At 37.0% G+C, this 21,063-nt stretch overlaps 1 protein-coding gene across 15 annotated transcripts in view; it reads right to left on the minus strand.

Moving 5' to 3' along the window:
• Window positions 1–21,063, minus strand: part of SUGCT (succinyl-CoA:glutarate-CoA transferase) — a 747,747-nt gene that overhangs the window by 427,991 nt on the left and 298,693 nt on the right. The window lies entirely within an intron of this gene.

The raw sequence follows: 21,063 nt of genomic DNA on the forward strand, positions 1-21,063 counted from the left end.
GTAGCAAATTATTTCTAGATAAGTCGTAATCTAGGTGGAAAAAGATTTTTAAAGACCATTACTATAGGAGATTGTTGGAGACAAGTAAATATAGTAGAAACATTTAGTATTCATGGACTTCTATTCAACTCTCATACATAGTTAGAATTAATCTCAGAACTGCAGATACCATGGGAAATCATATTAGAGAAATGTACTTCTTTCACAATTTAAAAAAAGTATAAAACAATATCAATATTTTGAGGACACTTCTCCAATTGTCATCTAATAAATAAAAAGAGAGAAGAAATTTGAATTAATGTATTTCCTAAAAGACACACTACTATATAAACAACAATGCTCAATCACATAAATTTTTACATAAAAATCTGATAAAAATTTTCAATTGAAGTAGTATTACCTTTCACTAAGAATATAATTAATCCTATTCACATATCCACTTGTTCTACAACCATCTAGAGAGTTCCTACTATATACCAGGTATTGATTATTGTCTTTTTTTTATTGTGCTAACATTGGTTTATAACGTTATATAAATTTGGGGTGTACATCATTATATTTTGATTTCTGTGTAGATTACGTCATGTTCACCACCCAAAGACTAATTACAATCCATCAGCACACACATGTACCTAATCATCCCTTTTGCCCTCTTTCCTCCTCCAGTCCCCTCTGGTAACCACCAATCCAATTTCTGTCTCTGTGTGTGTGTTTGTTGTTGTTGTTTATCTCCTACTTATAAGTGAGATCATACGGTAATACACTTTCCCCCTCTGACTTATTTCACTTAGCATAATATCCTCTAGGCCCATCCACATTGTTACAAATGGCCAGATTTCATCCTTTTTACGGCTGAGTAGTATTCCATTGTATACATGTCCCACATCTTCTTTATCCATTCATCCCTTGATGGGCATCTAGGTTGCTTCAAAGTCTTGGCTATTGTGAATAATGTTGCAACAAACATAGGGGTGCATGTATCTTTATGCATTCATGTTTTCATGTTCTTTGGATAAATACCCAGCAGTGGCATCCCTGGATCGTATATAAGTTCTATTCTTAACATTCTGAGGAATCTGCATACTGTTCTCCATAGAGGCTGAACCAGTTTGCACTCCCACCAGTAGTGTAAGAGCATTCCCTTTTCTCCACATGTTCAACACTGTTCTTTTCTGTCTTGTTAATTATAGCCATCCCGAGGGGCGTTAGGTGATATCTCATTGTAGTTTTGATTTGAATTTCCCTGAGAATTAGTGATGTTGAACATCTTTGCATGTGCCTGCTGGCCATCTGCATACCTTCTAGGGAGAAAAGTCTTTTCAGATCTTTTGCCCATTTATTAATTGGGTTAGATTTTTTGCTGTTGAGATGTATCAGTTCTTTATATATTTTGGATATTAACCACTTATCAGATATATGGCTTGAAAATATCTTCTCCCAGTTGTTAGGTTGTCTTTTCATTTTGTTGATGGTTTCCTTTGCTGTGCAGAAGTTTCTCAGTTTGATGCAGCCCCACTTGTTTATTTTTTCTATTGTTTTCCTTGCTCAGTCAGACATGGTACTGGAAAATATGCTACTGAGACCAATGTCAAAGAGTGTAGTGCCTATGTTTTCTTCTAGGAGTTTCATGGGTTCAGTCTTACTTCAAGTCTTTAATCTATTTTGAGCTAACTTTTGTGTTTGGTGTAAGATAATAGCTTACTTTCATTCTTTTGCGTGATGCTGTCCAGTTTTTCCAACACCCTTTATAGAAGACACTCTCCTTTCTCCATTGCATGTTCCTGGCTCCCTTGTCAAAAATTAACTGTCCATAGATGTGTGGGTTTATTTCTGGGCTCTCAGTTCTGTTCCATTGATCTCTGTGTCTGTTTTTGTGCCAGTACCATGCTGTTTTGATTACTATAGCTTTGTAGTATATTTTGAAATTAGGGAGTGTGATACCTCCAGCTTTGTTCTTTTTTCTCAGGATTTCTTTGGCTATTTGGGGTCTTTTGTTGTTCCACATAAATTTCAGGATTCTTTGTTCTATTTCTGTGAAAAATGTTGTTGGAACTTTGATAGGGATTGCATTGAATCTGTAGATTGCTTTTCTAAGTATAGATATTTTAACTATGTTAATTCTTCCAATCCAAGACCATGAAATATCTTTCCATTACTTTCTGTCTTCTATTTCTTTCAACAATCTTTTATAGTTTTCACTGTGCAGATCTTTGACTTCCATGGTTAAGCTATTCCCAGGTATTATATTCTTTTTGTTGCAATCAGAAATGGAATTTTATTCTTAATTTCTCTTTTTGTTACTTCGTTATTAATGTATAGAAACACAACTGATAATTGTATGTTGATTTTGTCTCCTGCAACTTTACGGTATTCATTTATTATTTCTAAAAGTTTTCTGGTGGATTCTTTAAGGTTTTCTCTATATAAAATCATGTCATCTGCAAATAGTGACAGTTGCACTTCTTTCTTTTCAATTTGGATCACTTTTATTTCTTTTTCTTGCCTGATTGCTCTGCCTAGGACTTCCAATACTATGTTGAATAAGAGTGATGAAAGTGGGCATCCTTGTCTGGTTCCTGTTCTTAAAGAGATAGCTTTCAGTTTTTCCCCATGGAGTATGATGATGGCTGTGGGTTTGTGATATATGCCCTTTACTATGTTGAGGTACTTTCCTTCTATACCCATTTTATTCAAAGTTTCTTATCATAAATGGATGCTGTATCTTGTCAAGTGCTTTCTCTGCATCTATTGAGATGATCATGTGGTTTTTACCCTTCGTTTTGTTAACGTAGTATACCACGTTGATTGATTTGTGGACGTTGAACCATTCCTGCATCCCTGGAATAAATCCCACTTGATCATGGTATATGATCATTTTAATGTATTGTTATATTCAGTTTCCTAGTATGTTTTTGAGGATTTTTGCATTGATGTTCATCAGTGATATTGGCCTGTAATTGTCTTTTTTGTGTGTTGTCCTTGCCTGATCTTGGTATCAGGGTAATGTTGGCTTCATAGAATGAGTTAGGAGCTTCTCTTCCTCTTCAATTTTTTGGAAGAGTTTGAGGAGGATAGGCATTAAGTTTTCTTTGAATGTTTGGTGGAACTCCCCAGGAAAGCCATCTGATCCTGGACTTTTATTTTGGGGGAAGTTTTTGATTACTGTTTTGATCTCATTACTGGTGATTGGTCTATTCAAATTCTCTATTTCTTCTTGATTCACTTGTGGAAGATGGTGATGCTAAGAGGTTATCCATTTCTTCCAGATTATCCAATTTGTTGTCATATAGCTTCTCATAGTATTCTCTTATAATCTTTGGTATTTCTGAGGTGACTGTTGCAATTTCTTCTCTTCCATTTCTGATTTTATTTATTTGAGCCTTCTTTTATTTTTTCTTGGTGAGTTTAGCTAAACGTTTGTCAATTTTGTTTACCTTTTCAAAGAACAAGCTCTTAGTTTTAGTCTTCTTTTTTCTGTGTGTGTGTGTGTTTTTTTTTTTTAGTCTCTATTTCATTTATTTCTGCTCTGATATTTTATTTTCTTCCTTCTACTGATTTTGGGCTTTGTTCTTCTTTTTCTAGTTCCTTTAGGTGCACTGTATGATTGTTTATTTTGGATTTTTCTTGTTTGTTGATGTAAGCCTGTAGTGCCATAAACTTCCCTCTTAGAACCACTTCTGCTGTATCCCATAAATTTTGGTATGTCATATTTTCATTTTGATTTGTCTCCAGATATTTTTTTATTTCTCCTTTGATTTCTTCATTGACTCAATCGTTCTTCAGTAGCATTTTGTTTAATCTCAACATACTTGTGGCTTTTCCGATTTTCTTCCCATAGTTGATTTCTAATTTCATACTGTTGTGGTCAGAAAAGATACTTGGTATTATTTCAATCTACTTAAATTTATTGAGACTTCTTTTGTGGCCTAATATGAGCTCTATCCTGGAGAATGTTCCATGTGCATTTGAAAAGAATATGTATTCTGTGGATTTTGGATAGAATGTTCTGTATATATCAAAGTCCATCTGGTCTAATGTGTCATTTAAGGCCAATGTTTCCTTATTTATCTTCTGTTTGGATCATCTATCCATTGGTGTAAGTGGAGTGTTAAAGTCCCTTACTATTGTTGTGTTGCTATCTATTTCTCCTTTTATGTCTGTTAATTACTTTATATATTTAGGTGTTCCTATGTTGGGTGTGTAGATATTTACAAGTGTTATATCTTCTTGTTGGACTGTTCCCATTATCATTATGTAGTGACCTTCTTTGTCTCTTGTTACACTTTTTTTTTAAAGTCTATTTTGTGTAAGTATTGCTACCCCAGCTTTGTTTTCTTTGCCATTTGCATGGAGTATCCTTTTCCATCCCTTTACTTTCAGTTTGTGAGTGTCTTTAGGTCTAAAGTGTGTCTCTTGTATAAAGCATAAATATGGATCTTGTTTTTTTATCCAACCAGCAATTCTATGTCTTTTGATTAGAGCATTTATTCCACTGACATTTAAAGTAGCCATTGATAATCATATACTTATTGTCATTTTGTTACTTTTTTTCTGGGTGTTTTAGTAGTTCTTCTCCGTTCCTTTCTTCTTCTTTTGCTCTCTTCCCTTGTGGTTTTATGGCTTCCTGTAGTATTATGTTTGGGCTCCTTTCTCTTAATTTTTTGCATATTTATTATAAGTTTCTGGTTTGTGATTATCATGAGGTTCATATATAATAACCTACGTATATAGCAATCTATATTAAGTTGATAGTCTCTTTAGTTTGACCTCCTGCTAAAAGCTCTACTTTTTATGCTCCTCTTCCTATATTTTATGTTTTTGATCTCATTTATAACCTCGTTTTGTGTGTGTGTGCATCCATTACCCTCTTATCATAGAAATAGATAAAATTTTAGTACTTTTGTCTTTTGACCTTCATAGGTGGTTGATCTGCTACCTTTACCATATATTTGCCTTTACCAGTGATCTTATTGCTTTTTTTGTGTGATAATTTTCTTATTCCTATTTGTGGTATTTTCTTTTTCACTTAAATAGTCCCTTTAGCATTTCTTGTAAGGCTTGTTTCTTTGTGATAAACTCCTTTAGTTCTTGCTTGTCTGGAAAACTCTTTATCTCTTCGTCCATTCTGAATGATAACCTTGCCTGGTAAAGTATCCTTGGCCATAGGTTTTTTTCCTTTCAGCACTTTAAATATGTCATGCCACTCCCTTCTAGCCTGTAAGGTTTCTACTGAGAAGTCAGCTAATAGCCTTATGGGGTTTCCTTTGTATGTCACTTGTTGCCTTTCTCTTGCAGCTTTTAGAATTCTCTTTTTATCTTTAATTCTTGACATTTTAATTATAATGTGTATTGGTGTGGGGCTCTTTCGGTTTATCATGTTTTGTGTTCTCTGTGCTTCCTCTACCTGGATGTCTGTTTCCTTCTTTAGGTTAGGAAAGTTTTCAGCTATTAATTCTTTAAATAGATTCTCTGTCCCTTTGTCTCTCTCTTCTCCTTCTGGAACACCTATAATACAAATGTTAGTGTGCTTGATATTGTCCCAGAGGTCCATTGGACTGTTCTTCTTCTTTTTAATTCTTTTTTTTTTTATCTGTTCAGCTTGGATGATTTCATCCAGTCTTTCGTCCGGCTCACTGATCTGTTCTTCTGTACCATCTGCTCTGCTATTGAGTGCCTCTAGTGAATTTTTCAATTCCAGTATTGTAGTCTTCATTTCTGATTGGTTCTTTTTTATATTTTCCAATTCTTTGTTGAAGTTCTCACTGAGTTCATCTATTCTTCTCCCAAGATCAGTGAGCATTCTTATGACTCTTAGTTTGTATTCTTTGTCAGGTATATTGTTTATCTCTGCTTCCTTTACTTCTTTTTCTGGGGTTTTGTCCTGTTCCCTTACTCCGAAATTACTCCTTTGTCTCCCCATTTTTCCTCTTTCTCTGTGCTTATATCTATGTATTAGGTAGGTCAGCTCCATCTCCTGATCTTGGAGAGGTGGCCTTATTTAAGAAATGCCTTATGAGGCCCAGTGTGCTTCCCTCTTTTCACCAGTTCCAAATGTTCCAGGAGTGTCCCCTGTGTGGGCTAAATTTATCCTTCTGTTGTGGCTGAGTCGCTCTTGCTGCAAGTGCCCAGCAAGGCTAGGCTGTCCCTCTGGCCAGCTGGTTGTAATGCTAGGTTGTGTGTGGCTGCTATGAACTCTTCAGACACTTTATCAGGCATGAGAAGCCCCAGCACAGTTGGGTCCAAGGTCTAACAGCACATTCCTATTGCAGTTTTTCTGTTAAGTGAGTAGGCCCCCAGTGGGCTGGTTGCTAGGCTCAGGGAGTTATAGTTGCTGTAGGCCTCCAGCCCACAAGGCTGTTGTCAGCTCTCTCAGTATTGCAGCTGAGAGGGCCAGCCCCAGGCATAGGACCATTCAATAGTTTTAGGCTTTGGAATGTGAGGCCAATCCCCTATGTGGCTGTTTGAGAAGCACAAATCTGCTGCAGCTTACAAGCCCCACTGCCTGCAAGGCCACATACCCCAAAAACACAATCCTGCCCTGTGCATGCACCCCAACCCACTGAAGCAGACCCAGTCGCCCCACTGCAGAGGTTCCACAGAATCGACCAATGCAGGCACCCCCCTTGCACACATCCTGCCCCCAAGAGGCAGACCCATTCACCCAGCTGCAGAGCTTCCAGGAACCCCACCTATGGGGGTCGCAAGTTGCCTGAGGGACTGCTGTCGGGGGGAACCAGTCCCTAGGGCAGGCTACCTGCCCTGCTCTAGTGGGTGGGGCAGACCCCTGTGCTAACAGGCCAGGGGGAGAACTCCAATGGCATCTGCCACTGTCTGTGTCAGCACACCTGTACTAGGTCACAATAATGGCTACCACCACTGTCTAAGTCCCTAGAGAGGTCTCACCTATCATCAAGATGTACCTGGAGTCTATCAAGTGAGTTTCTTTTCACCAAAGGACTGTCACCTTCCTTTCTGGTGATATTAGGTTGCTTTCCGAAACTGGTGAATTTGTGTTTAGGTCCTTGAAGACCAGGCTTTTTTTTTCTTTTCCATTATGTCAAATAGCTTTTCAGGGTGTATTCTCTGTTGTAGTTAATAGCCAGCAAAGTCAGATATTATGACACTTGTCTCGGTTGTGCTGAGTCCAAAACCTGCATATAGCAGTAATGCACCCCCAGTCAGATCTCCCACTCCTCCAGGGAAGGCTTCATAACTTAGGATTACTCCAAGCCAGCTGTGAGGCACCACAACTCAAAGGTGGCTTTTTTCTCTCCAAAAGGGAATTTCTGACTCTTCCACCTCAGTCAGCACAGGACCTTGTTGTGGGGTTTTTTTTTTTTCCTAGTTTTCAATTCTCTCTCAGGGGTAATTGTTCCAAGAGTAGTTGTAAATTTGTTGTGTCCGTGGGAAGAGGTGAGTTCAGAGTCCATATACACCACCATCTTGACACCATCTCTGATTATTTTCTTTAAATATAATGCCTTCCCTTTTCTCTCCATTATGATGAATAAAGAGTTTTCATTATACATTTTAACTAGAGCCCAGTAATGTTAACTATCCCTACTTAGGACACAATAATATACTTCACTTCTAAATGTCAAAAAATATTCTTTCATGGAAACACTACAATGAAAGTTTCAATGTCTTGCATTAATCGATTCTTCACATCCGTATTTTCTTTCCAATGACTGTTAAAGTCATCTCTTGGCTAAGACTTCCTAAGATAGATAGATAGATAGATTGATTCTATATATCCCCAGACTGATATATGCTGAAAGAATAAAAGAGATACTTTGAACCTGGAGGTTTTTCAATCAGGATGTCAATTATTTAGGTTTTCATAAACAGAGTGCTACAATAGTTAGTCTGATAAATTTTCAAGACAAGTGAATTTATCACCACTGGATTCACCCAAGTGGCCTGAAAGATTTGCACAGAAAATGCATGTTAATATCCAAACAAACACATAGTTGCAGGCTTGCCAACAGAAAACTCAGGGGAATAGTGGAAGTTTTAGTATTTATATAAGCTTTTCACCACTGGGCGAAAGAGAGGGATTTATTTCATGTTATGGAAAACAACGGATGCACTTTGGAAATGAGACAGAGGAGGAGGCAGCGTCTGGAGCTGCAGTTGTGACCACTGTTTGTGTCTCTGCGTGGGTGTGGGCGTGGAAGTGTTCACACATGCCTTAAACTCAATCAGTCAGAGACAGAACATCACTGCATTCCGCTGTTCCCAGAGGACACATCCATCATTTTCTTCTGAAAATCTATCTCTTGATCTAAATCTGATGTGGAATCTCTTCCTTTATCTACACAAAAAAGCCATAAGTGCATGTTTTTATTAACCACAAAAATTCTGCTAAAAAAAAGAGAAGGAGCTGATCTAAATCACTCAGGGCAATACAATGCTGAAGATAAGACAAGAAGGGTGTCCTTAGATTCAGCCTAGTGAGTCTCAAAGCTACAGCCTCCTCTGGAAAGTTATTTGGAGACTTATAAAACAATTCAGACTTAATTGTGAACTTACTAAATCAACCCATATATTTAATTCTAGATTTTCGTTGAATTTATTTGATGCCAAAAGGGGTATTATTAATCAGATAGCACCATTTAGGTAGATGAAACACTGCTGCATAAAGACAGACTTCAGTTTAAATTTCTTAAAGTCAAAATTTGACTTAAAAAAATAAGGAAAAAACTCTTCTCTTAAGAGAATGGATTAAAGTTGCAGCCAAATCCAAGACCAGAGAGAAACTAAGAGATCTGGGCCATGAACATGGGAGTTGGAGCTAATTGTAACATTGATGGTAATTAAATGCTGGTCATTAAATTGTTTGGTCTATATTTTGTAGGTTTTATCCTCGCAAGCACATCATAAGGTAAATATTATCCTCATTTGACCAATAGGAAACTCAGGTTTGGAGGAATTAACTTGCTCAAATTCATATAGCTTGTTTTCTCCAAAATTGTTTGAGGTATGATTGATAAAAATCATATATATTTAGTGTGTACAATTTAATTTTTTAAGGAGTGCAATGTGATAACTTAATATACATATACATTGTAAAATAATTACCATAATCAAGTTAATTAACACATTCATCACCTCACAGTTACCATTTTTGTGTATGTGTGGTGAGAACACAAGATTTGCTCTCTTAGCAAATTTTAAGGATACAATACAGTATTATTATCTATAAGCAGCATGATATACATTACATTCTCAGAACTTACTCATCTTATAACTGAAAGTTTGTACCCTTTGAAAAAGATCTCCCCATTTCCCCCACACCCTAGCCGCTGGGAACCACCATTCTATATTGTGCTTCTAGGGGTGGGTCGTTTTTAGATTCCACACATAAGTGAGATCATGTCGTATTTGTATTTCTGTTTCTGGTTTATAGCACTAAGAAGCTTCTTCACTACCATCCTACATACCTCAAGATATATCTCCTTACATTAATACTCACTCATTCATTCCTGATGCTTTTAGCAAGAGTTTGTTTTGTGCCAGTCATGGGGATTACAACAATAAAAAAGACAGTCCTTGTATTCAGGGATCACATTGCCTAATGGAGAACACAGCTGTGGAAACTGATGAATTACAGTGCAGGGTGCTGAGACAGGAAAACAAACTGACAACTTACGGTTGAAGCACCAAAGAGAGAGACCTGAACTGGACCTGGGGAGTCAGGGAAGAGTTCAAAACCAAGGTGACGTCTGAGCCAGGTGTTGAAGGATGTTAGAATTTTCCATGTGAAAGATAGGAAGAAGGATCTTCCAGGCAGAGAGAGCAATGTGTACAAAGACCCAGCCTGGAAAGAATCTGAAATCTCCCATCCCCTGCGTGGCAAATGATGAAATGGGAAAGGGAGGTTAGAACCAGAGTGCAAGGCATCTGTCTGCTAAGCTAAGGATATTGAATTTCTGCTGGCAATGAGGAACCCAGAGAGGTCTTTCAGCAGTGACTGACATAATCAGCATTGATATAAAGATTGGAAGGATATATATGCAACTAAAGGTAAAGAAACTTGACAGGAGGCAACATACTCTCTTCCTCTGATGCATCTTAAATGTGCCTCTCTATCAATATCTCCCATATTATTGTCAATCATAAACAAATTTTCACTTGAAAAAAAGTTTTCTTGACATTCTTACCCCTTTTTGTTATTATCCTATTCATCTGTTTCCAATCCGTTACTCCTTGAGCCTCTGAAATCTGACTTGGTCACCAATGCTTATTCTTACTCAATTTCCAAGGTTCTCCAGTGACCACTTGTCAAATCCCATATTCCTTTCATAGTCCTCATCCTACCTGCTCTCTGTGCAGTGTTCAGCACTGTTGACTATCCTATCTTTAGGTCCTATGTTTCCATACCTTCTTGGATTTTTAATACTTCTTTGCCCATTTCTGTTCCTTCTATTAATTCTTTTACTTTTTTATCCTAGTCCCAATATTCTTTGCTCTCTTTTACTCACCTAAATAATCCTGTCATCTCTATGCAGATGACAGCCAAAGCCATATTTCTAGCTCTGACTTTTCCCAGCTCTCTTTTCGTAGTTAGCATGGGATATCTCCACTCAGGTGCACTATCATCCCCATAAACACAACGTGCTCATGGACGACTAAGATTGTCATTTCTCCCAGAAAACTCGTACTCTTCCTTTGCCTGAACTCACACCCTTGACTAAAACTGGAACTCTTTTCTTTTCATCATTTCTTAGAACCTATGCCTAATCGTCCTGTAGAATCAACTTTTCAAAAGTTAAGTTTTATTCCTCACTTCCCACTGTTAATATCACAGTTCAGGCCATGGATTCTTCACACCTGGACTATGGCAATAGTTGATTAAAACCTTACTGCCTCCAGTCTTCCTCTTTTCAATAAATCGTGAATTTTAGATACGTCTCAAATCTGTCCAACTGTCTCCTCCAGGATCACTATCTTCTCTTACACTAGAGAAACATACTGTTTATTGACTGTTATATCCCCATAACTTATAACATAGTTGGTGCTCAATACTTGCTGAATGAATAAAATATACGACTATTTGGGAAGAATAAGAAGGTCTCAATCACATTAGCATGAATTACTGGGGTGAATTACTTTCCCCTAAAACCTTGCTGAGGTTAGGTTTATTTAGACACTGAGATTGGGAGAAGGAAGACAGTTTGAGGCTCTTAGGTTTAAATGTAATAGCACAGCATCTCCTCTTCTTCTTTCTTCTTCTACACTGATCTCTAAATTCTGTATAGAAGTACGTCTTATGGAAAATAAATTTCATGTTCCCAACAACTAACTTACAAACAAATGCTTAAAGCATAATGTTTCAATTTAGAGACTGCCTATGTTATCCAGAGAATCATAAGATCTCAGGAATTCAAAGGACCTTAAAAATCATCCATTGTTTTCTATGATCCTACAAAATCATCATATTAAGCATATTAAACATATTTTTAGTAATAGAGAACACACTGGCAGTCCAGTTACTGGAAGTATTCAAACACAGGAAGTATGCTAAAGAAAAGGCACGAGATATGAGTAGATTCGGATTTGAGCCAGTCCCGGCACCTCCTATCCATGTGACCTCAATAAAAATATCAATTAATAACATTCACAATTCTTCAAATCAAAGAAACCACTTATTAAGCATTTACCAAGTACAAGGCTCTATGCTAAGCTATTTACATGCATTATTTTATTTAATTCTCACAATTCTGTGAGGTAAGTACCATCATTACGTTCATTTTAAAGATCAGTAAATCAAGGTTTAGAGAGTTTAAGTAACCTTTTTAAGTTATATCAACATTAAGTAGCCAAGCTGGAAGTCTATTCTGGGTCCAAAGCCCATGTGTTAACCACCACTTTCTACTGCTTAACTCTGAGCACTGAAGTCCAGGAGAACAGACCAAACAAAGCTCTGTGAGTGACGTGCTGCTGAAGAGCAGTCCCAGAGAGGGCTTAAAAAGGAGTAATTCAAGTCCAGCTTCTTGGTGCTACTGTTAACAAGAGCCTTTTATATAGTAGGCACCACAAGAAATAGTTTGCGTATATTCTTTCTAGTCCTTATAATCCTAGGAAGTGAGTCTGATGATTCTCATGATTAAGGAAACGAAGTCATAGAGAAGTAGAGTAGGGAAGTACATGAATCAGAAGGCTCAACTCTATCAGCCGATGGGGTCTTGAACTGGTCCTTCTCTATGCTCATTCAATAGGGTAGACCTGTGAGAATTCAGCATCACCCCAATCAAATCTAACACATGGTGCCACCATTAGGCCATTGACAGTTGAGCTACTGTTTGCCCCCAGAGTTGGTGGGGAGAGGGAGGTCAATTCTGTACTGAGTGAGTTGCCTAGGCTTCATCTATTCCTGACTTCTTTCCCATTGACCACTGATCAACCCTATGGTCCCATAATGTCTCATAATATTGGCCACCATTTTCCAATCTGATCCTTTTAAGAACTCTATGAGAAAGGACAAATTATCTGCATTCAGAACTCATCTCACTACATACTGCTGCCCTTTATAAAAGATAACCAACAAGTAAATCAACAAGTAAAAGTATTGAAAAGACAAGCCTGACTTTTAATCCTAACCTCACCTAGCTTTATGACTATAGGTAAGTTAACTTCTCTGAGCTCCAAATTTCTCATCTATTTTAAGTAGTAATTAGGTACATTGCTTAGCATAGCACCCAGCATATAGTAAGTACCCAAGAAATGGTATTTACTTAGTAGTAGTATCACTTATAGTAAAAATAAACACAATAAAAAATATGTTTATAATTGCAAATCCAAGGAAGGAATTTTGACAATTTACATAGCAGGTCCTGTTTATTGCTGATCATCTCTCAGATATTACTTGGTTATAAAAGCATAAGTACAGGGCCAGCCCTGTGGCGTAATGGTTAAGTTCACACACTCAGCTTCAGTGGCCTGGGGTTCACAGGTTGGACCCCGGGCACAGACCTAGTACTGCTTGTCAAACCACATTGTGGCAGAATCCCACATAAAATAGAGGAAGATTAGCACAGACGTTAGCTCAGTGACAATCTTCCTCAAGCAACAAGCAAAAAGAGGAAGATTGGCAACAGATGTTAGCTCAGGGTCAATCTTCCTCACACACACACACACACACACACACACACAAATGTGTAAGCAGTGGCTGGCCCCATGGGCAGGTAGTTAAAGTTTCACATGCTCCACTTTGGCAGCCCAGGTTTGCAGGTTCAGATCCCAGGCATGGATCTACTCCACTCATGGGCCATGATATGGAGGCCTCCTGCATACCAAATAGAGGAAGATTGGCACAAACGTTAGCTCAGGGCTAATCTTCCTCACCAAAAAAAAAAAAAAAAAAACCCAACAAACATAGCATTAGCATATATATACATATATCAAATCATTATGTTGTACACCTAAAACTAACACAATATCGTATGTCAATTATACCTCAATAAAAAAATATTCAAAAAATTTTAAACATAAAATATCTAAGCTTCTGGGACTTCTAAAATAAATTCATGTGTCACTTCATTCCTGCTTCTTTCTTTTTCTAGAAAATATCAGTGTTTGTATTGGAGCCTATAGGGGATAGGTCTTCATTACACTTGGAGATCCCTTAGCAGGGAGTGACAAGGCAGAAATTTCAAGCTAGGTGGGGAAAAATAGAGCAGACACATTTTACCAGGCTAACAATGAAGAGAGTTGAAGCAATTTAGAGAGGTACCATAAATATAGCTTGTGGAGAGGCCACCGAGCTTAAAGATCTTATCTTTTTGTCTCATCCTAATGGTTAAGACTAAGTCCAAAGTCTCAATTGCCACCACTGACGAAAGAGAATGCCGGCTGGGGGGTCACGCTGCGTCCATATCTGGATGAGGCCTCATTTCTCTAAGCGGCCCCCAGATGCCCCCGGACAAAATCTGGTGACTTAAAAGTCAATGACAGCAACTTGGAGCAAATAAAAGGTTTCTTTTACCCTTATATCCTGCTAGACTTTGTGAGATGCTCAAAGACATAATTGTCAGAGTTCCTTGAAGGGGAATAGGACAAAGTTTGTGGCAAAAGTGAAAGCATATCCCTCTTGGTTTCATGAGTTTTTCCCCACTTTTGCGTCAGAACAGAAAAGTATTTAAGGGTAAACTATATATGGAGACTCTGTGGTAAGACTCTAAATCTTTGAATCCTCTCAATCATTTTCCCACATAAAATTTCAGGACTCCAAAAATGTAGGTTATTTTGGGGGTCTACTTAGTTGTCTTTTCAGAGAGGTTTTATGTGAAAATCCAAATGTAACATATTAGAACATGTGACTTTATGTTACAAAAGCATTCTTCAATTCACACAATGACTTGCTCATATAATTGAAAACATGAACCAATTTGCAAGATATTTTCACATATTTATGCATAAGAGGTATACCTGCCTTGTTGCTATGTCATCTCTATGGTAGAGTTGTTGATCTGCCAACCACAGTCTCCTGAAAATAAGTATCGATATTTGTATACCAAAAACCCATAATCTTTTCAAAATTTGCACACATTCGTTCCATCCCCTTACACAAACAAATGTAACTACATTTGTGGATTTCTCTTTTAGACGATAAGGATGGCTCTCCAAGATAGCGGAGAGAAAGATCTCTTAACACACAACCGTCTTGATATTCAGAAGACTAGACCCAGAATGCTGTGCCTTTAAACTTCAAATAATTTTGTGAAAAACCTAGAGAGCCAAATAAATATCTTGCAGAAACTTAACAAAAACAATGGAGAATTGCAAAATACATTATACTGTAAGCCAGTAAGATCTGAATACAACTTTGGAAAGACATGCTGTCCACATCACATAAAAGATTCGGGAAGAGTTTCTCTTAATATCATGGCAATGCTTCACAAAGATTTTTAAAAGAAAATTCAGGAATATTACCCACTAGAGTTAGTTTTTAAATTATTAAATTTATTTTTAATTTTACTCTTGTGAAATATTTCAAACATGCCAAAAAGTGTAGGCATAGAAAACTATAGAAAAGAAAATAATATAAATACTTCTGTCCCCTCACCCACCCACCTTGTTAAGATGTTAATATCACAGCATATTTGCATCCTATCTTTCAGGAGCAAAATGTTACAAACACAAGTGAGGCCTCTTTCGTACCACTCCTCGACCTTATTTCCTTTTTCCCTCACCTCAGAAGTAACCGCCAACCTAAAGTTCAGGTGCATCTCTCTGTTCACGTTATTCTACTTATATTACATAAGTATGTGCTGTTTGGATTAATCTATAAGCAATACAAAGCGTCATATTATATGTTTTTAAACTTTATGCTACAACTTGCTTTCCTTATTGGACATTTTAATTTTAAGATCTGTCCATATTTATATAGAGAAGAGAGAGAGATTTGGCTCATTCATATTTTATCCACTGGGCACATTCCTATGTGAATATTCCACAATTTACCTTTTCTCCTACTATTAATGGTCCACTGTTTCCAGTTTCTTACTACTACACACAATGCTTTGATGGAACCTCATGCGTTTCCCTGTTTATTCAAATAGGAATGATTCCCTAAGGTACGTACAGAGAAGTAGAACTGCTGAGTCATAAAGCAGGCACACCATTACCTGTATTAGATTTTGCCAAATTCTCCTCCAAAGTGCTTGATGCCAATTTCTGCTTCTACTACGCTCCATATTCTCACCAACTTTAGCTATTGTCAGACTAAAGTTTTGCCAATCTGATAGAGGTGGAATGGTATCTCACAGTTACCTTAAGTTGCATTTCTCACAACTAGAGAAACTAAACATCTTTTCATAAGCTTATGGGCTATGAGACATTTTTTTCCCTTTTGTGTCTTTCCTCTTCATATCTTTCACCCATTTCTCAGTTGAACTGTTTGTCTTTTCTTATTGACTTATATAAATATTTGCATAGTCTAGATACAAATCCTTTATCAGTTATATGCATTTCAAATTTTTCCTCCTCGACTATAGGTTGTCTTTTAGCTTTATTTACTTTTCATACGGAAGCTATTAATTTTAACGTAGACAAATTATGATTCTTGTCCTTTAAGGTTTTTGCTTTTCGTATTGGTTTAAAAAGTAATGTTTAGCTCAAAAGCTTGTCATGAGGAACTAAATGAACTAACACTTTAAAGGTGTTTAGAACAGTCCGTGGTACATGTGACTGCTACACAAATGCTAAAGAAAGAAAACTATACTAACATTTCTGGGGCGGTAAACTGTTGGCAGGGAGGGGGAAGAAACTAGAATAGAAGTTCTGGAAACAAAAATTTGGTACAGGGCTGCATTCCCTAAATGCAGGGCCTATAGGAAATGTCTCTTAGGACAAATCTGAGTAAACCCAAACCAAACCAATGGGCTTTCATAAGATCCAGGCTAGAGTCTACAATGCAGTAACTATAAACAGACTTGTGACACTTCTATAACCCACAGAGAAACAGCTGGAATTTGTTGGTCGGCGTTTCTACCGTAAACAGAACCACAGATTTAATATTTCCTGTAATTTCCTCAGACCTTATTTCCTCTTAGGAATTTATCTCTACATACTACTGATAAATTATGGTTAAAGTTATCTTTTTCCCCCCTAGCATTCACTAGCTCTCTCCTTTGTCTGCATGTCAATTCACAGGCCACACAAAAGACAGAGTAAGAGTCCATCCAGGGAATTCAGCCACTGCCTTCTAGGTCAGGGTTGCTCAGGACTTTTCATATAACTTGTTCTTAAACACGCCAAGACACTTACTAGGCTGAGTAGCCACTATGTCTTAAGATTCACACCAATTATTACCACATTAACAATTCTGGTCCATACACAATGATCATTCACAGTTCAGAAACATATTCTATTTTGTACAGATTTTAAATGAAGAGTGGGTCATATAATGGTTTGGCCTGACCAGCACTGCTGTGACCGTCCATACAGCCTAAGTGGCATCATTGCAAACACGATATGGGAAAGTTGACCACATGGCCAAGGTCCAGTGACACCTCACAACAGGGCTTCTCGTACTAAAACTAAGCCTCTGGAATTGAGATGTGTTTGTGAAGAACTACTCGTAAAGCAATACATAATTATTGCATAAAGAATATTTAAATATCAACAGGCACACAAAAAAATAAAATCAACTATAACCTTACCACACAGAAATAATTTTGGTTTATACATATCTTTTAGCATTTTTGTATGAATATATATTTTTAAACATTTAAAAAGGATCACAATGGGTTTTTTTTTCCTTTTCTATTGTGTTAAAATACACATAACATAAAACGTATCATCCTAACCATTTTTAAGTGTCCCATTGAGTGGTATTAAATACATTCACATGTTGTGCAGCCATCACCACCATCCATTCCAATAACTCTTTTCATCTTGTAAGACGAAAACTCTATATCTGTTAAAAAATAACTCCCCATTCTCCCCTTCCTCTGGCCCCTGGCAACCACCATTACACTTTCCATCTCTATGACGTTGACTACTCTAAGTACCTCATGTAAGTGGAATCATACAGTATTTGTCTTTTTGTGACTGACAATTCACTTAGCATAATGTCTTCAAGGTTTACCCATGTAGTAGCATATTGCAGAATTTGACTCCTTCTTTTTTTTTCTGAAGAAGATTAGCCCTGAGCAAACATCTGTGCCCATCTTCCTCTTCTTTATATGTAGGACACTTGCCACAGCACAGCTTGATAAGTGGTGTATAGGTCTGCACCCAAGATCTGAACCTGCAAACCCCGGGCCACCGAAGTGGAGTGTGCAAACTTAACCGCTACACCACTGAGCCAGCCTGAATTTTCTTCCTTTTTAATGCTGAATAAAAATACAAAACATTTCTGAGAGAAATTAAAGAAGACATAAATAAATGAAAACATGCCCATGTTCATGGATTGGAAGACTTAATATTGTTAAAATGTCAATATTACTCAAAGTGATCTACACATTCAATGTAATTCCTATTGAAATCCCAACTACGCTTTTTGCAGAAATAGAGAAACCCATTCTAAAATGCATATGAAATCTTAAGGGACCCCAAATAGCCAAAACAATCCCAAAAAGGAAGAACAAAACTGGAGGACTCACACTTCCTGATTTCAAAACTCACTACAAAGCTACAATAATCAAAATAGTGTGGTATTGGTATAAAGACACACATAAAGACTAATGGAAGAATAGAGGGCCCAGAAATCAACCCTCACTTTTACAGTCAGATGATTTCTGACAAGGACGCCAAGACCATTCAATGGGGAAAAGAACAGTTTTTTCAACAGGTAAGTTGGACTCTTACCTAACACCGTATACAAAAATTAATTCAAATGGACCAGGACCTAAATGTAAGACCTGAAACAATAAAAATATTAGAAGAAAACATACAATAAAAGCTTCACAACATTGGATTTGGCAATGATTTCTGGGCTGTGACACCAAATACAAAGAAAGCAAAAGAAAAAATAGACAAATTGGATTTCATGAAGATTTGAAAAATCTGTACATCAAAAGACACTATTCACAGAGTAAAAAGGCAACCCAGAGAATGGGGGAAAATATTTGCAAATTATATATCTGATAAGGGATTAATATCTAGAATATACAGAGAACTACAAAAACTCAATAACAACAACAAAAATCCTGATTCAAAAACGGGCAAAGGACTTGGAAATAGACATTTCTCCAAAGCACGTGAAAAGACGCCCAACATCACTAATCATAGGGAAATATAACTCAAAACTACAATGGGATACCACTTCACACTCATTAGGATGGCTACTATTGAAAAAACAGAAAACAACAAGTGTTGGTGAGGATATGGAGAAATTGGAACTCTTGTGCTCTGTTGGTGGTAATGTAAAATGGTACAACCACCTGGAAAACAGTACGAAGGCTCCTCAAAAAATTAAAAATGGAATTATGACCTTGCAATTCCACTTCTGAGTATATACTCAAAAGAACTGAAAGCAGAGTCTCAAAGAGATAATTTGGACACTCATGTTCATAACAGTATCATTCACAATAGCTAAAACATGGAAGCAACCCAAGCGTCTATTGATCAATGTTTTGTAACCACTGAAAATTTGGTAATCATACGTCCATGTTAATAAATAGTTACCTCCTCTAGCATTTGGATATTTATGGTTTATTTTCCTAAGGTGTGTGAATATTGCTTCAATAAATATCCTTGCAGCTAAATTTCTATACATGATCTTATTTCCTTAGGATTCGTTCTTAGAAATGGAAATCCTTTAAATTTTAAAACATTTTTATATTCATTCATTGAATAAGTATTTGTTGAGTTCCTGCTAAGTGCTAGGCACTGTCTGGGGTTTCAGCAGTGAACAAAAGACGAACATCCTCATCGCCACGGAATTTGCCTAGGGAAGGCGATGAATGAGTAAAATCCATATTATTTGTGGAAGTGCTATGAAGAAAAATAAAGGAGAAAATAAACCCATTCCATGAGCAGTGGCACCTTTTAATAGGATCACCTAAGAAGGTCTCAGTGAGAAGAAGATGTGTTAAATGCATTATATAAGCAGTTTCACTCACAGAAACTAGATATTATCATTTTTATCATTTGATTTGATTTCTCCCTATTTGGTAGGCAAAAATAAAAAAGGCATCTCAATTACTAATTCTTTTGGTTATTTGTATATCTTGTCCTGTAAAATGTCTGATTATCTTCTTTGGACAATTTTCTATTGGGTTTTCCTTTTTCTTATTAATGTGTAAAAGTTCTTTTTATATTAATTTATAATTTACATTGTCTGCTTTTATGTGGAGATTTTGGAAGATCCACACACTACGCTGCCACTGCCACCGCCATCTTCCCAGAAGTTCAAGGGTATTATTTTCAAGAAATTTGGAGAAGTTTCCTTAGAAGACTCCTAGTCAGGTGTCATTTTGAGCTCAAAAGACACTCATTTATAACAATTTTTACTCTTTTTCCTGGCCAAGTTAAACTTGTTATCCCCTGACCAACAGACATTTTTTCATTACTTGCTTCTAGTCCTACACTGGATTAAAAGGAATCACTGGTGATTTATGAGGTCCACCTCTTCTAGTCACTTAAAATACACAATTGGACCATCAGCATTGTATCAAATATAATCTAAATCCGAGTATATAGTAATGAAAAGCAACACACCATGAAATGCAAGCCCGCAATTTCTTAATTTTCCTGCTTCAAACCCCTCTTTTTAATATTTCTCTACTGAATTTAATTTAAACTCATTAAACAAAGGAAATTTGAAAATGAACTATAAAAATCTACTGCTTCACAAATTTACGCATTTTCTTATCTGGTATCTTCCTTGAATAAATAGTCTTTAAAAAGAGAACATTATTTTGTCACTGTACACAAAATACTAGCATGAAAATGGCATAAAGAAAATAGGTTATAAGCTATAAAATGCTTTGTTTTAATTTCAAAGAATCCCAGAGGTGGAATGAATTTTACTGGCAACTTCCTCCAACGCTTGAAAGCCAGAAGAGTGGTCATCCCACCCGTGTTTGTAGGATTACAGTACAGGACGTGCTCTGCCAGGAAAGACAGCATTTTCAAAAGCAACTCACCTCATATTTGGAAATCTCTAAATGAGAATTCCAGTTTCCCAATCTTTCTGCCCTTTCTCCATCCTCTCTAGCCCCACTCACCCTTGTTTCCCTTCCCTGATGGAGATCCCAAGAGTCCTTCCAGGTGAGAACCAATGCTGCAAACATTAGAAGACAACCGTTCACATCCATCCTAGAATCTGCCTCTGGAAACTTCCTCCCATTGACCTTCTTGAGTCCTGAGAGCCTCCTTCAATATTTTAAAACAGCAGTCACACCCTTCCTCCCAAGTCACCTCTTCTATAAGCTAAAAACCCTATATCCTTTGGCTATCCCTCAATAGGGCACATATAAAGAATTTAAACAATTCTTAGGCTACTCATCAGTGGAGCAAATATTTTGTCCAAAGGGAAAAGATAAAACTAAATCTTCACAGAGAAACTTGCTCAGCCTCACTTACAATTTAACAAATGAGAGTTAAATGATT

The sequence above is a fragment of the Equus asinus genome, chromosome 1 (genome assembly GCF_041296235.1).
Source record: "Equus asinus isolate D_3611 breed Donkey chromosome 1, EquAss-T2T_v2, whole genome shotgun sequence".
NCBI classification, from domain to species: Eukaryota; Metazoa; Chordata; class Mammalia; order Perissodactyla; family Equidae; genus Equus; species Equus asinus.